The sequence below is a fragment of the Ursus americanus genome, chromosome 19 (genome assembly GCF_024610735.1).
Source record: "Ursus americanus isolate L20-20 chromosome 19, mUrsAme1.1.p, whole genome shotgun sequence".
Taxonomy (NCBI): Eukaryota; Metazoa; Chordata; class Mammalia; order Carnivora; family Ursidae; genus Ursus; species Ursus americanus.
Genome location: NC_142145.1, coordinates 26,663,302 through 26,676,080, shown reverse-complemented (window position 1 = coordinate 26,676,080; position 12,779 = coordinate 26,663,302). Strand labels below are relative to the sequence as shown.

General features: G+C 46.9%; 1 protein-coding gene across 5 annotated transcripts in view; it reads left to right on the top strand.

The window, feature by feature from the left end:
- The first annotated feature begins 5,178 nt into the window (after nucleotides 1–5,178).
- Nucleotides 5,179–12,779, top strand: part of ARK2N (arkadia (RNF111) N-terminal like PKA signaling regulator 2N) — a 74,530-nt gene continuing 66,929 nt past the window's right edge. For 2 of the 5 annotated variants that reach the window (XM_045790001.2, XM_045790000.2), the window contains exon 1: nucleotides 5,665–5,966. The gene's annotated coding sequence lies outside the window, so the exon portion shown is untranslated. Of the gene's footprint in view, nucleotides 5,355–5,664; nucleotides 5,967–12,779 lie in introns of those variants that run through there. The other 3 variants (XM_045789999.2, XM_045789998.2, XM_045790002.2) reach the window with 3 other exon arrangements.

The following is a 12,779-nucleotide window of genomic DNA, read 5'->3' as shown; positions in this document are numbered from 1 at the left end:
TGTGATTTGTTTCTAGATTGAGCCCTGTTACCAGACAGATAGCAGTGTTCTAGAAGGAGGCAAGAGGTGTTCTTTTCCAGGAAGCCTGGCTCTGCCCCTTCATCTCATGGGACCTTGCTCGAGCACACTGTCTTCTCTGAGCCTCAGTTTCCTCTTCTGTAAAACCTGCCTTGCCCTTGCTGACTGTGGGGAGGATGAATGAGATACCACATGCCAAGGGCCCAACACAGTGTGCCTTGCTTTTACTGGGTAGGCTTTCAATAGCTGTCTTTTAAATGAAATCGAGGGGCATGCAGGCAAACTTTGGTGGGCTCTCCTAAGACACAAATAGAGGAGGTGGCCACTTAGTAGGTGCAAATGAGGAACTTTGGGACCATCTCTACACAGGATTTGGTACCTGAAATATCACCAGGAAAGGTGAATTCCTCCTCAAAGGCACTCCTTTCTGTTTCAGTACCACTGGGAGAGGCAAAGCGTCAAGGCACTCTACCTCCCCAGGGGTTGGGCGCTGACAGCATTGAGCGCCAGTGAAAAGGTGGAGACACCACAGGGCAGGGAGGTGAGGAGTCTAAGGAGAAATTTAGTAGGACTGGTCTTGCTTAACATAACATTTATTTAAAACCAAGTATGTTAATTTTCAGTCGAAGTTTTTACCATCACACCAATTCTCTGACTACAGTTGCGTGTTCCAACGATTCAGGTCCATTCTGACATGAATTTCCCTGAGTTAGTGCAGACCCCAGAAGAGTGCTCCCACTTAAGATGCCAGGAGCAGGAGGAGTCCCCAGGCTACCCACACTTATGCCTGGCAGACTATAGATTTGGGGTTTCCTACAACTCTCCCCTAAGTTCGATAATTCACTAAATGTCTCACAGAACTCAGGAGAGTATGTTACCTAGGATTATTGGCTTACTTCAAAGGATACAACTCAGGAACAGCCAAATGGCAAAGAAACATGGTGGAAGGGGGTTGGAGGTTGGCGCAGAGCTTCCACACCCTCCCCGAGAGCGCCACCCACCCAGCATCTCAATGTGCTCACCAGCATGTGGTCTCCGTGAACCCTATCGTTCAGGGGGTTTTATTGATGTTTCATACAGATTAGTCATGACTAATTAAATCAGTGGCCGTTGGTGACTGGACTCAAGCTCCAGCCCTTCTCCCCAGCCCAGAGTGGGGGTGGGGCTGACCGGTCCAGCGTGCTCCTCCCAGGAGGACTTCTCCAGCAAACAGCCCCCATCCTGAAGCTACCTGTGGGCCCACCCAGAGAACCCTCATTAGCATAAGCTCAGGTGTGGTTGAAAGGGCTTTCCTAAGAATGACAAAAGGCACTCTTATCACTTGAAATTCGAAGCCTTTTAGGAGCCCTGTGCCAGGAACTGAGGACAAAGACCACAGTTTTAATTATGCCCCAGATTCCCTGATGTTGTTCTTACTTAAATATCACAGTTTTCAGAGCTGGAAAGGGGAAAGTGGGGGACTGGGGACCTTCTCCATAAGGCTGGTGTTTCTGTGGCTCTGAAGCCCTTGAATCTTTTCTTTCCAATTCCAGTGTGTCTTCGGAACTATCCTATCCACCCCCAACAAGGAAGGTTCCCTGGGGCTGCAAGCCCTTCCCTTCTTTCCTAAGGCTTTCCATCCTTCGCCTTCAACAGCAACCAGATTGAGCCTTCCCCCTCCCAGAGCTCTCCCTACCCCCTGGTGTGGTCCATGTGGGGTCAATTCCTTGCCGGGCTATTTGCGGGCTGGGAGGATCTACTGTCTGAGGTCTTGATCAGAACACTCAGCAGAGGGGGAGACGTCACACCCTGCTTCGCTATTAGCGCTGAAGGAACACAGCCCAGACTCCCTTCGCTCACCTGCAGCCCCCCACCTCCCTTCCGGCCATCCATCTCCTCATTCCTCTGCTGTCCAGCCACAGGCAGCTTGGCCCCAGGGTTGTCGTCCTCTGAACATCCCAGGGGCTTTTCCACCTATTGCCCCCTTTTCCCCAAGGTCAGCTTCTCTGCATATTTTTCCATCAGTCGCAAACATTTATCGGATCGCCCTGTCTGCCGTGCTCTGTGCTGGACACCAAGGGAGCTCAGAGGAAGGAGGCATGACCTCTGCCCTCAGGGCGTTGCCTGTCTCCCTCCTTTGTAACAACAGTCAGGCAGGCTCCAGGCCTTCCCCGAGGCATCCCTCACTGCCCTCAACTGCAGGCCTACCTCCTCCCAGCCTCTCACCCACTTGGCATCTGGCACCACTTCCTTGTCCTGACATCCCGTCGGGTTTCTGTGTCTCCCCAGCTAGATGCACAGACGGACTTCCTCCATTCACACCCGCGTTCTCGTGTCAGCCACGGAATAGTGCCCCGCTGCGCTCTCCAGTGAGTCAGGCGGGTGAGGAGGGTACGCAGGAGAGCAGATCTTACGAAGGGAACAAACAACCGGAGGTGGGCAGTGGGATGCTAGTCGGACGGCATGTCCGAGGAACCCCTCGCTCCTCCCACCCTGGAGGTCACACAAGGTCGAGTCCTGCGTCATACAGAGCTGTTTCTTACATTGAAAAATGAGAGGACAACACACCCTTGCTGAAAATTTGAAACTGTCCGTTGCATTTATTTCCATGTTTTAATACAAGTCATGACTTGCCATATAGCGGGGATGGCATGGGGGCCACCTGATTGGAAAGAGGGACAGGGAGCCGAAGACAGAGAAACCTCACTCAGCCACCCCAGAGCACAGGGATGCTAAGGGAGGTGTCCCCTCTGAGCCACCCTCAGCCACGACTGGCTCCACTTTCATGGCCTCTTCTGCCCTGTTCCATTCTGGTTCCAGATGAACTTGGGAGTTGAGCTGGCTGCATCACTGTACTTAACCAGCGTGAGTCTGGGTGCCTGAGGGAGGTGCTTGCCTGGAGGGTTGCCATCAGAACAAGGCCCTGTATATGGAATGTTCTCTCTGAGCCAAGGATTGTGCTGACAGCTTTACATATACGTCACTTCACTCTGAGCCCTTACAAGAGCCTGCCAGGTAGTGTCAGCAGTTACCTGTGTTGAACAGGTGAGGACCCTTATGTTTGGCAGGGTTACCGAACTGCCCAGGGGGTCACTGCTAGAGGGAGGCAGAACTGTTCCAAATTCAGATCCGTCAGATTCCAGAGCCCCTAGTGCTGATGACCATGTGACCCTCTGCTGCTAGGAATCCTTAGACTGTTCTGGATGACCTTCCACATGGAGGACATAATTTAATTCTGTGGACTAATGCTCTGAGGCAAAGCGGGTAGTGTTAACTCTGGAAGCGGTGACTTGTCTGGGGTTCTGTGGCCAGTGCAGTGCAGAGGCTCAACACGTCCCCTCATAGCACGTACTGGGAGATCGTAGTGAATGCTGGTCATGCTGGGGTGGGAGGGTAGAGGGGTGGGTGGTTACGCTGAGGTAGGGGTAGCCTGGTTCTTAGCAATCTGAGAAGAAAGAGAGGGACAGTCCTGAGCCCACAGATAAGAGTTCTGTCTCTCCGATCTCCCATTTTCCTCACCTAAAGAGTGGTCCTAATAGTAACATCCACCTTACAGGAGGAAATGGCAGAAGTAACCTGCTTGGTCAGGAGAGAAGGGGCTATAGTCAAAGCAAAGGCCAGCCACACTCTGATGCTACTTACTGCTCAGGCCACGGTTTCTATCAGGCACCTGCTGCAGGCCCAGCCCCAGCGCGGGTAGTACACCAGGTGTAAGCAAGGATGCCAGAGAGTGATTCAGACAGGTCTGGCTTTGGCCTCCAAGACTTAGGACCGAAGTTGAGAGGAGAACCACTGCTACGATTCAGTAGTAACACTGCAGGTAGGTTAAGGGATGGACGTGTTTGTAGGACGGTGTCTGTGAACAAAGGGATCGTGATCAATTTCTGGTAGAGACAATGGGATGGAGGGGGTTGCTAGTGATGTAGATGGGGGGAAGGGGGTTGGGCTGGTTTTATGGAGATGGGATTTCAGGAGCTTGGAGAGCTGAGCATGTGACCAATGTGAGATTCTGGGAGACAGTTCAGTATCTCTACAGCATTGATGAGATAAGATCGCCAAGGAGTTGTTTTAAAACCAAAGGTATTAGTCCACATTTATTCTTTCACTTCAAGACTGACAGGTGTGAGTTTTGTAGTGAAATTTTCTCTTTTTCTTCTGAAAGAGCTTGGGCTCTTATCACTGCCCCACAACTTCTCAAATTCCTTGAGGACTAAGGTAGCAGGGAAATAAATGAACAAAGGGATGAACAAGTGAGTTCAATACACACAGAATGTTCCTCCGGCACCCGGTATGTTCTCAGTGAGTCTCAGAGTGGTAGGTGGTGGTAGAGGTTGGGAGAGCAAGCCCTAGAGTTGGACTGTTTGTGTTGGAGTCCTGCCATTTACTGATGTGTGACCTTGGGTGGGTCACTTTAACCATTCTGGGCCTCAGTTTCCATTTTTCTCACCTGGGGCTGGTAATGGTACCGAGCTTATATGGTTGTTATGCGGATTAAATGAATGAATCCATTTAAACACATGCTACAATGCCTGGCACATAGTGGGCATTCAAAAAAAGTTAGCTATTAATATAAAATTATTTATCAATTTATTCGTTTAATCATGGATGGAAACTTCCCATGCTTGTGGGCAGTCAGCATAAGTGAGTGAACTGGGGGAGCTGAAGCGTGTGATCTAAAGGGGAGACTGATGTTAAGGGGAACTTGGGGCCAGCGGATTTCCATAATCTCCTCCTGGGTAGTGTCACTCCAGGTGCCAGCATGGCTCCTCTCCTGAAAAAGTAAAGACCTTTTACATTTTCTTCTCAAGCTTTTATTTATTCCTTTACTTCTCGAAACCCTGACTTTGGGAGGGCCGGCTCTTGGCTAGATCTAGAGCTGCGTTTTGTTCTCCGTATGTCCTGAGCCTTGTATCAGCCAGATGGCCGGCGCCCACTTCCCCTTTCCTCCAGGTCCCGCGTACAGCATGTTTCTTTCAATCACAGACCTGAAGGAAGGGCCTCAAAAACTCAGAGTACCCCGGGGCGTCACCCTTCCCACGGTGAAGTGCAAATGAGAGGAGTGACTCTGCAGAGGTGGAATTTGGGGCGTCTGCAACGCTAGCAGGGGCGGAGCGGGCTCTCCCCGGCTGACCCTGTGTCACCAGCAGGTGGCGGTCTATCTTCCAGGCCTGCAAGGTTCCCAACCAGAAACTTGAACGGGATGTTGATGCCACTGCGAAAGAGGATCACAGCCCAGTCTCCTCGAGCCGAGCTGTCGGCATCCGTGAAAAAGTGGGGAGAGAAGAGAACGGAGTCCCTGCTGGAGTCACTCAAGGATTCAGACACTACGAGCTTCATTCGGGAAGGCTTCAGAAGGGGTGAGTACTGAGAAGCGCACGGAAAAGGGAGTGTTGTCCTTCTCTTAGGGCATTATCCTTGGCTTGCATTGACTGATTTCCGACCCTCTGGGAAGGACATTTCTGGAAGGGAGCTGCCTGATCAGATGGATGGAGCGCGGGAAAGAAGCCCGGGAAGCTGGTGCCTGCGCCCCCGGCGCTCTGCAGCGGGAGGAGCGCCTATTCCCTTCCGCCAGATGGCGCTCTCTGGCTTTCCCTCGGCTTCCCGCTCCAGTCCCTGGAGGGTGCCGCCGCAGCGGCCGCTCTAGCCGACCCGTGCGGGCTCTGTGGTTCCGGGCGGAAGTGAGGCGCCGAGCGGAACGGCCTCTGGTGACATTTTCTCCGGGCGGCGCGGACGAGTGAAGGGACTTGGTGGTGGAGGCTGTGGAGGTGGCGAGATTCGCTTTAGCCGCGGCGGGGCTTTGACCGCGACCCTCTGCTCGCCGCCGGGGCTTGTGCTGAGGAGGAGAAGGCGGCGGTGGCCGTCGCGTCCCGAGTCACCGCGGCCGGGGGAGTCCCAGCCGGGGGGTCGGTGCGTGCCCCGACGGGGCGCGCGGAGCGAGCGAGGAGGTGCAGAGCTGCCGCGGAGCGCAGGTGAGCCGGGAAGGTGCGCAGGGCTGGGGCCCGGCTGTCGGTCAAGCGGTGGGACCAGGCTGCGTCCCGGGGAGGGGTCGGGTTTGGGTCGGAGGGGCGCGGGCCGCGGGTGTGGGCTCTGCGGCGCCCGGGCGCCGGGGTCGTGACGGGCCCGGCCGGCGGGCGCAGAGTGTTCTCGCCCGGACTTGGCGGGAGGCACGGCCCGGGTGGGGGCTCCCGACAGGAGCGGAATCCCTGGACGCCTTGTTCGTCCGCCCGCCGTTGACCCTCAGGTCCTCCCGGCGCGGCCGAGCTGGCGGGCGGAGCTCCCTCTCCCCTTCCCCGGGCCGCACGGGTCTCTCTCCTCCGGGGCTGAGGAGGCTGGAGGTGCCGCCGCCCGCGGGCCGTGCAGGGGAGCGGTTTTTCGGCCCCGGAGTTATCTTCACGCAACTTTCCGGCGCCCCGGCCCGTGGGAGAAGCGGCGGCGGTAGCCCTGCCAACTCTGCCAGCTCCGCGAGCTGGGATCTGGCGCCGACACCTGCCCCTGCTCCCGGGAGCACGGGCGGGCGCCCCAGCGCCGCGGTTGCTGTGGCCTAGGAAGAGGGAGAAAAGGCTTCCTTTGGCTGGCGCCGCCTGCCTCTTGGCGCTTCTACTACCTTCGGTCGGCAGACGCCGCCAGTTGATGGGGAGGGATGTGTCAGTCTCCAAAATTGCCTCTTCTGGAGAGTTTGTCAACTTTATGTCGAAAATCGGCGCAGATGTAAACTGACGGGCCCCAATTAAAGATCATTGTCTTCTTTGACTCTTCTTGGGGAGTTTTCACTTCTCCCCAAGTAGCACTTCGTGCTTCGTAATTTCTTTCTTTTGGCACCGACCTCAGTTTATTGTTGGGGCCGCAGCCCCCACGAGAAACCGCAGGTCATCCGTTCTTTTAAGTCCTCCTCTCCGCTGTCGCAGAATAGAGGCTCGCAGGTTGAAGGAATGAACCTCTCTCTACTTGTTCTTCCAGATCGAACCGCCTGAGCAGTTTATGCTTAGATCTGCTTTTCATTTCTTGACTGAGCTTTTGCTTTCTGAATCCATCCACCCAGTAGGATGAAAATCCCACTGATGATGCTTTGTCAAGGTTGGACCTCTTAATTACAATACATCTGGCAGTTTTGCTTAGGCTATTATTGTGTAGTGTCGTTGGGCACATGCTAACAGTTTGAATCACTCCCTTTCTTCTCTTGGGATATTTTAAGGATGGAGGCTATTAACTTTCTAATGTAGTTTTGCTGATCCAGACAATCTGGATTCCTCCAGTAAGAGCATTGCCTTTTGGTTTAACAAGCATTTTTAGAGGCCTACAATTGATAGTTATTACCTGATGTCCTGAGGAGTCACAATGCTAACCGTTTGTTAGTGGGAAGTGTAATATTTTGGCTGTCTAATCTGGCCGATACAATGCTTAGTTTAGTGCTTTGTGCACAGTAGGTGCTCAGTAAATATAAAATTGAGTTAAATTTTAATTCAGGAAACAAAGATGGAGTTTACTGCAATGACCTATGCTGCTTTAAAAAGAATCTTAGTGAAATTTCATGAGTTCCATTGAGAAATAAAAATATTTTTAGCCATTTTTAAATTAGAGTGCTTTTTAGTGTCACTGTACTCTTAAAACCTCAAACCATATTAAGTTTTCATAACGTTAACATTTTGTAGGTGTAAACTTCAATACAAGTGTATTACAACATGAAAGGCAGAGAGAAACTTCAAGGTAATTATACCTAAAGCATCAGCTAAATGATTTCTTAGTGACAACATTTTTTCTGACTCCTTTTTGTGAAAAAGGAGTGGAGTTGGAAGCTTTCCCCAGTGCTAGCTTCATATTACCTTCACAGTGTAGTTGTTACATTACTAATTTAGTTTATATTACTCTTAAATGCATTTATGAAAGTATCCTAATGCTCTTTGTCTTACACTCTTCATGATTAATCCAGGATCTGTATATTAAAGATAAATTCAGCTTAAATTTTAGTGCAGTTTTGTTGGAACTGAGTGCTGAGTGTATGTTATTTTATAAGTGACATTGGTACTTTAAGTCTCCTTACTATTTGACTAGTAACTTCTAGCTTGTGTAACTTGTAAACTCATTTTTCAAGGAGTTGTTTTGCTGGGATCTTCAATCCTATGGTTTTGTTCTGACATCTGCATGAGTAAACTTGATGTATGTGCAATTAGAATGGTTTTGTTCTTTCTTTTTAAAGTTTGGAATTGGTATATACTAGAGACCCAAACTGTATGTTTGTAATTTTGGCTAATCATCTTAGACTTTCCCAATTTTCCTGTATGTAACTAGGGATGTGAAAACAAATGTATATTCATGTTTATATGCTTACAATCGACAGTACTTGAGAAACCCTGTAAAAGATTAAATGTTCTACTTTTAAAATTTTTATTTTTTAAGTAAATGTTACACCCAACGTGGGGCTCAAACTCATGATCCCGAGATTGAGTCACATGCCCTTTGGATTGAGCCAGCCAGGTGCCCCTCAAAATGTGCTGTTAATGTGTTTTCTTTTGAACTATACTGATTATGGTATTCTCTATTAATTTAGGAAAGAACCTGGGGCTAAATAAATTTTCTTGGATAGCTGTAGTAAAAATGACATAGACATATTAATAATTGGGGAAGAGCTATTGAAAACTGAGAAAACAGAGGACAACACATTCAGGTGGAACCTCTTTATTCTCACAACACTAATTTAGTGATTGCTTACTGTGTGCCACCAGTGCTCTAGTTGCTAGAGATAATACTGGTGAATAGGACTGACAAGGTCCTGATGCTAAAAGAACTTAAACATTTAAACCTGAGTTTGAGATGAGTTTTTTAGGTAGGCATTCTAGGCTAGGCAACAGCTTTCCCCAAGTAATGAGTATTAATCCTGACTGGTTAAGTGTGGCCAGTGCCTTGAGTTTACAGAGGGATAGATGTGAAGGTACCTTAGTCTGCTAAAGTGTTATTTTCTTCTTTTAGGGGAAAAAAGCTCAGGTGGAATATGAATATGTGATAGGCATTCCTTTTGAAAGATTTTCTTCATCCTTATGTTCAATGAGTAGAAATGTTACTGGTTTAATTTTATTATTATTATTATTATTATTAATATTACTATTTTAGAGGGAGCAAGCGAGTGAGCAAGCGAGCGGAGAAGGGCAGAGGGAGAAGGGGAGAGAGAGAATCTTAAGCAGCCTCCATACTCAGTGTGGAGCCTAACGCTGGGCTTAATCCTAGGACCCTGAGATCATGACCTGAGCCTAAATCAAGAGTCAGACACTCAATCGAACGAGTCACCCATGTGCCCCACCGCTTTTCATTTTTTATTTTGGGTTGATTCTTATTTGTCAGACTAATTTGATAGTTATTTTTCTTTAGTTTTTTAATTCCAGTCTTAAATTTAAATTTGATTGTTGTGAAACTTTTCTAAATCCTTTTAGGGTTTATCTTTAATTGCACCTACATTCCTTAACTCTTTCAGGGCTCATAATAGATAAGGGAAATAAACAGTGTTTTCTGCTTCTGTGTGGGCAGCTTCTCAGCACAAGTGGGATTGATGTTCAGTTTTCACACTCAGCCTACAGGTCCTTGTGGTAAAAGGAAGGAGCAGGGTGAAACTAAGAAGTATTTTATATTCCTTTGATACATCTGGGCTAAGGGAGGAAATGTGTGTTAAATATATTATACATATTTTTCGTAACATATTAGTAGCAGATGATAATAGTGAATGTGATTTAAAAATAACATAAAGTAACCACTATGACTCAGATTTGATGATTGTCCTGTTTAGGATTTGTGGCTTTATAGTGTTCATTTTGAGTTTTGTTTCTGTTCTTTTTCATGTCTTTATTCAAAACAAGAACCTCCGATTCTGTCACTTAGTAGCTGAAAGAAAGATGTTATAAACCCCAAAGTTATTAATTTGACTTGATTCAATTTTAAAACTACTTGGATAGGTATTTCCTCTTTAGATTAATTAAAAGTAGAAACCTACCCCGGAACTGACTTATTTGTATGTGGGAGTGTTTATACCTGGTTAAATCAGAAGCCCATTTACTGAGTACTTAGGTGCCAGGTGGGGACAGGTAGAAAGATGAAAGAAACAATTTCTTTGTAAGGTACCCAAATCTAGTGAACCAGATGACCTCTAAGTTTCTTTCCTGCCCTAAAATGTGAAGAAAAGTAGGGTCTAGCAGAAAAAGCACTGTATAGCAAAGTATAGTATGGAGTTAGTCTTTATAAAATCATTTTAAATAAGGTATTGGAGAATGACAACCCCCCCCATATGACATTTTTCTTAAATAGGTCTCTAAGTGTGAAAGAAAATGATTGGAGACTTGAGTGTTCTTGTTTGTACTGAGTTCATTTATAAAATACTTTTTCCTCTGCCTGGAATTCAAGTCCATGTATTAGTAAATTAGTTTTGATTGTTCAAAGAGCAACAAAATTAAATCTTTTAAAACTCAGAGCACTCATTCCTAAGAATGTGGATAAACTAGGCTTGTGCTTAGGTAATCTAGAATTTTAAGTTTTCATTACCATGGTAAACATTAGGGAAACAAGGTACTGACCAGAGTGTCCAGAAGTTATTTTATACTGAGTTGCCTGGTTTAAAAAAAAAATAACTTTTATGGTGTTCTGAGTCAGCATTTTGCTAGGTGCCTTATAATTAGAGAAAGGTATTGTTGGGGATAGGGAAGTTGGGTGTGGACTAAAACTCTGGGAAAACAGGACTGTTTTCCTTTCTGTATTAAGAACAAAAACCTCATGTGGTTAAGATTTTAAGTGGTATCCTGTCTGCCCTAGTTTTAATCTAGCATGGAAGCATAGTTTATTCTTACATCAGTGCTTTACCATCAAGGGTTTCCCATTATTTAACTCTACTACAGTCCATCAAATAATTGCTATGGTAGGTTTTGGCACCATTTATCTTGGGGACCTCAGGTCCTAGCATGTGGTGACCCATCTTTATCCCGTCTTTATGTGTACCGTATCCTGAGGGAGATAGAAATGGCCAGAGCAGCGATCTTGGAGGAAATCTAGAACCACTGTTTTAGAGTATTTTTGATTTACACTGATGGTGCTTTTGAGTACTTAGAGGGTCTCATATTAGCCATGGTGCATTCTTTGCATTTGGTAACTTCCTTGGCTCTTGATGCTGGTTTATTCACAGCCTGGGGCTGGGCCAGATACATGTCAGTAGTAGTAGTATCTGCAACATGAAGTGATTTGAGCAGCCATTATCACTCTTGGCCTATTTATAGAACTTGTATCAGTGGAGAAAAGGTTGGCTGGCAAGCAAGCAAAGCTGCTCTCTTCCCGTGGTTTCAGTCTCACAATTTGGGTGGGCCAAATCCATTCAGCTGCATTAATTTTTAGTGTTCCTTTTCTGTACTCCAGTCTTTTAGCACTGCAGTTTCTTAGTCAACTTCACTCATAAAGGAAAAAACCTAAATAACTACTATCACACTGAAAATAATTAGCAGTAATTCCTTACTATCCTGTGATATTTAGTGTTCAGATTGCTCCATTGTCTCATAAATGTATTTTTATACTTATTCAGACTGAGTCAAATAAGGTCTGTGTATTGTTTGGTAATCTAAAGGTTCCCCCTACATTTTTTCCCCTGGCAAATTATTTGTTGAAGAAACAGTTTTCCCCATTCGAATTTGTCTGTTAACATTCCTATGATGGCTTTAAACATGTTCCTCTGTCCGATTGGTCTCTTGTTATTTGGTATTAGGTTTAGAGGCTTGATCAGATTCAGTTTCTGTAATACATGTTGTTGTTGTTTTTTAAGATTTTATTTATTTGACAGAGCACACACACACAAGCAGGGGGAGCGGGAGAGGGAGAAGCAGGCTCCTCACTGAGCAGGGAGCCTGATGTGGGGCTTGGTCGCAGGACCCTGGGATCGTGACCCAAGCTGAAGGCAGACACTTAACTGACTGAGCCACTCAGGTGCCTCTGTAATGTATATTGTTTCTCCTTTTTTTTGTTTTTCTTGTTTCTTGTTTGTTTCTTCTTTTTCTTTGAAGGGGCAAAATATACCTTATAGATGATGTTGAGTAGGTGCATCAGGAGGCACATGATGTTTGGTTCTCTGTGGTGTTAGCAGCTGTTGATACTCATTGCTGAGCTGTATTAATTACTCCTAATTCCTCGCTCTAAATGCCTTTCATCATTCTCAGTTCTGAGGCTTTTATACTGTACCTTGTTTATAGCCTCTTCAGCCTCTTCCTTTTGAGAGCTAAGGGAAGGGATGAGTTGCTCTGGAGAAGAGGGCTATTTCTGCAACATTGTAATATTGTAGGGGTTTTTATTTCAGTCCTGATCTTTGGTTCCTGCAGTGTTCATATTATCCATGCTACCTACAACTTCTCAGTGGAAAACTAACCCCAAATCCAACAAATATTCAAAAGATGTCCTTTGGGAGCAAAATTTGTTTTGAGATGTTGGTGCTCACTAAGAGTGCTGTTGTTATTAAAGTACGTTAGTGGGCGCCTGAGTGGCTCAGTTGGTTAAGCTACTGCTGTTGCCTCAGGTCATGATTCCAGGGTTCTGGGATTGAGTCCTTCATCGGGCTCCCTGCACAGCGGGGGGTCTGCTTCTCCCTTTGCCCCTCTCCACTCATGCTCGCATACGCTCTCTCTCTCAAAAATAAAATCTTTTAAAAATTTTAAAAAATTAAGTGTGTGTATATAAAAATTAGAAAAGTTAATTTTTCTGGGGGCGCCTGGGTAGCGCAGTCACTAAGCGTCTGCCTTCGGCTCAGGGTGTGATCCCGGCGTTATGGGATC